This window comes from Apium graveolens, chromosome 6 (assembly GCF_009905375.1).
Source record: "Apium graveolens cultivar Ventura chromosome 6, ASM990537v1, whole genome shotgun sequence".
Taxonomy (NCBI): domain Eukaryota; kingdom Viridiplantae; phylum Streptophyta; class Magnoliopsida; order Apiales; family Apiaceae; genus Apium; species Apium graveolens.
Window position 1 is genome coordinate 54,890,601 of NC_133652.1, and position 4,190 is coordinate 54,894,790.

General features: G+C 36.0%; 1 long non-coding RNA gene across 1 annotated transcript; it reads left to right on the forward strand.

Moving 5' to 3' along the window:
* The first annotated feature begins 1,197 nt into the window (after positions 1-1,197).
* LOC141667804 (uncharacterized) lies at positions 1,198-3,749 on the forward strand. The gene is made up of 4 exons (XR_012552789.1): positions 1,198-1,456; positions 1,579-1,704; positions 2,576-3,164; positions 3,311-3,749. It is a non-coding gene; the product is annotated as an uncharacterized LOC141667804 (long non-coding RNA).
* The last annotated feature ends 441 nt before the right edge of the window (positions 3,750-4,190 follow it).

The following is a 4,190-nucleotide window of genomic DNA, read 5'->3' on the forward strand; positions in this document are numbered from 1 at the left end:
CTTCTTATGTTTGTTTTGATCTTCTTTCCTTTCAATCAGCCATTTCCTTATCTGAACGTCTCCTTAAGTCCTGATATTATCTCCTGATAAATATCTCCTGATAACTTAAGTTTTGACAACTTAAGTTCTGATATCTTAAGTCCTGACTTCAGTATAAGTATTGATTTCCAGTTAAGTCCTAATTTCACCTGTTAAGTAAGATCTGAAAACTAAACACAAATCATATTAGACATGACATCACAAATATATCTAACAGTTACTGGTAGCTTCACCCTTCCTATAACACATACCGGGCCTCCAATAAAGCCATACAACTCATTGTATGCAGGTGACATTTCCTTATCGAGAACACCCTTTTTCTGGTAAGTAGCATAAGAGAGTATGTTATAGGAGCTGTCATTATCTACTAGCACCATGTGTATATTCAAATTGTTAATGAAAATAGTTATCACTAAAGCATCATTGTGTGGGTGATGCACATGTTCTGCATCTGCTTTAGTGAAAGTGATATCATATGCCTCTCCTCCAAAGTTCCTTGAAGGTCTTCCATTAAGATTATGAACCTCGAAATACGGATGGTCTCGAGCTTCTCTTGCATGCCTCTTCATTGAATTTCAAGATGAACCTCCATGGTAAGGGCCCCCAATGATTGTGTTAATGCTTCTTACTCTAATGGTACATTCAGGTTCTTTCTCAGCCTCCTTCTTGGCCTTATCATCCTTGTACTTTCTAGCTTCTTGAGCCATAAATTTTGTTAAGTAACCATTACATATTAGATCTTCGATGTGGTCCTTCAGATGAAAACAGTCAGCTGTATCATGGCCATTTACATTATGAAAGGCACAATACTTCCCTTCATCTCTTTTTCCAGGTGGCCCAAACCTATATGGCTTCTTAAAGATGCCTGCCTTGTCTCCTACCTCAAAAATATGACTGATCCACTACTAGAAATAGTGCCTACGACATCACCCCTTTAACATCGGTTAGAAATGTCACCGATGTTAAAAGCAGTTTTAACATCGATCGCTTTAAAACTGATGTTAAAGGTGTTGTAAGACATTAGTATCTTAACCAACCAATGTCTATAATTGTTTTTATAAAAAAATAAAAAAGGCCCGCTTCTTTCTTTCCCCCGTTAATACACCAAAAAATTTCCCCCTTAACCAAAAATTTTATTCCCAATTTCCCCCCTAACCAAAACCATTCCCCCATCTCTCTCATTCTCTCCTCTCTCTCTCTCTCATTCTCTCTTCTCTCTTCTCTCTTCTCTGTCACTGTCTTGTCTCTCGTCTCTCTTCTCTCTCATCTCTCACTGTCTCTTTTCTCACTCACTCTCTCTAACCTAAAACCCCTATTTTGTACAAACCTATTTATATGAATTAAACTCGATTAATTCATAAATCAAGCTCGATTGGTGCTGAAGAGCCTTGAAAGAAGTCTGGACTTCTCGATTAGTGTGAGAAAAATGTGTTTCTTTCGAATTTATTTTCAAATTTATGTTTTGATTTTAATCGAGTTTGTTTACGAGTCGGTCTCTGGAGCTTTGTTAATATTATTGAGAATGAATATGGACCCCAGGAAAAAGAATTTGGTGCTCCTGGTAAAGCTTATACGAAATGGGCAGCTGAGATGGTTTTGGGTTTGGGCACTGGAGTTCTATAGGTCTGGGCACTGTGTAAGCAAGATGATGCCCCTGATCCTGTTGTAAGTGTTTCGTGATGTTGGTGTTATGTTCTCCCTTTTCGAGATTTGCATTTAATAATGTCTAGTGTAGCGTATTAAAGTATTTTTTTAATATTTAACCTTATTTTGCTTATCATTTATAGATTAATGCTTGCAATGGTTTTTACTGTGATTACTTCTCTCCCAACAAAGCATATAAGCCAAAGATGTAGAGTATATTTTTATATTTTTGTACGTGTGTTATGCATTTGCTAATCCTGAATATTTATTTAGTTTTTTTTTAATTTATTGTTTCTTGGTATTGCTCTGTAATTATTAAAAAGTCCGATACTCATTCCCATTCCCCAATTCTCATTCTCATCAAAATCCAAAACACGCTTAACAGTTGTATGATTTCACTGATATAATTGGTTTATAATGCTAGGAGCACACACCAAATATTGTCCTCTCCTACCCGATATTTTGTTAATGTATTAATTTCTTTAGTTATGATTTGCCTAACTGGTAATAATAAACAGAGTTGTCATAATTATTTCTGTGTTTCTGTCAGGTTAAGATATTGCTCTTGGTGTTGCCATCAGTTGATGAATATAGCCAAGTTTGTCTTGTTTTACTTTGGTCCTAAAAATAACCGTTGTCTTGCCTTGCTTGAGTTTGTTGTGACTGTTTTGGATTGTAGCTCTATATGTTTTAAACTCTTGTCCTTAGCTCACATTCTAATGGAGAAACTTATGGACTTGTATTCCTATATTAGACTGTGTTGCAATAAAGCATTTTGCATTCGTTTAAAATTACGTAACGTATTAAGTATTTTCCTTTTTAGTTCCACTTCAAGAAAATCTAAACAGCTAAACTAGCACTAAATTGCATATCTTTTGCTACGAGCTAACAGAAAAGATATGGCATTGGCAAGAATCGCAAGGAATGGTTTGAGATGGTTTGGTTCTATTGGAAGTTATGCAAGTCACAGTGATACCACCTATGAGGGATTATCAACTTGTAGTTATTCGAGGAAATCTGTTGGAAATGTTATACCAGGCCGCAATATGTCATACCTTACAAGCATGAAGAAGGTTGATCAAACTACTTTTGGGAGCAGAGGAATAAGTGTGACCCCTCATTACCAGTTTGCTCAAGCAGGGAGTTTTGTGGATGAATCTGATTCAGAATACGATTACCAAAATTATCCTAATTTAGAAGCAACAAAGGCAGGTTAAAAGCCTAGAGTAGTTGTCCTTGGAACTGGATGGGCAGGATGTAGATTTCTAAAAGGGATCGATACCAAAATTTATGATGTTGTTTGCATATCTCCAAGGAACCACATGGTTTTTACTCCTCTTCTTGCATCAACTTGTGTTGGAACCTTAGAATTCCGGTCTGTAGCTGAGCCAGTTACTCGAATACAATCTATGTTGGCCAAGAATCCTAAATCCTACTTCTATCTGGCAACATGCACATATATAGACATGGAAAAACATGAAGTGAGTAGCTATAACTATACTTTGTTAACCAAAAACATTTTACAGGAACCTCATAATTATACGCTACTAGCTACGCTGCGATATCTTAATACTTTAAGATTTCTGTTTCTATATTTTATTGGTGGCTAGTTGTTTCTCCCAACCAGGTATTTTGTGAAATAGCTGCAGATGTTGGACTCCCAGATAAGCCTTATCGCTTCAAAGTTTCATACGACAAGCTTGTTATTGCTGCAGGATCTGAATCCTTGATTTTTGGTATAAAGGGAGTAAAGGAACACGCACATTTCCTTCGTGAAGTAAATAACGCCCAAGAGATAAGGAAGAAGCTTCTGTTGAACCTAATGCTCTCACAAAATGCAGTTTAATATTTTACTTCGAGAGTCATGATATGCAAGATTGCAATAATATTTATCTGTTTGTTTTTTACAGCAGTTAAGTATATGACGAGGGGTTTTCCAGATTTAGTTATTTATACTCCTTTCCTTGCAACATTAGTAGTAGTTCTTATTGTTAAACTGCTTCTTATTGTGATTAGTAGCCATAACTTGTGTAATTCAGCAAATGTTCAGTCCGTTACATAACATAACTTGGGTTTATTTCCTTATGGCAAGAATGTCAAGGCAATGCTGGCTAGTTGATTAGTTTAAATAATGTAACAGAAGCAAACACATCAACATGTATATCAAAAAAGATGTGCCACTATAACAAATAGTTTGATATTTATATCACACAAAAGTAATACTCCTAGTTAACCAATGTAATACTCCTACTTTCAACGCTTCAGTTGGAAATCATCCAATAGCTCTGGATATGAACACCATGAGTAAAGGTCAAATATGGATAAATGGGAAAAGCATTGATATTTTATGATGAATCCTTACTCTGAGCGAAACATTTTATAAGGAGTGACATGTGGGTGTAGTGGTTCAGGTGCAGAAAGCATCATGGAGCCTCTCTCTGTTGTGCCATTAAATGATGAATTGCAATAAGTCTGTATTGAAGGCTGAGGCAGAAGTGCTGCTAAGG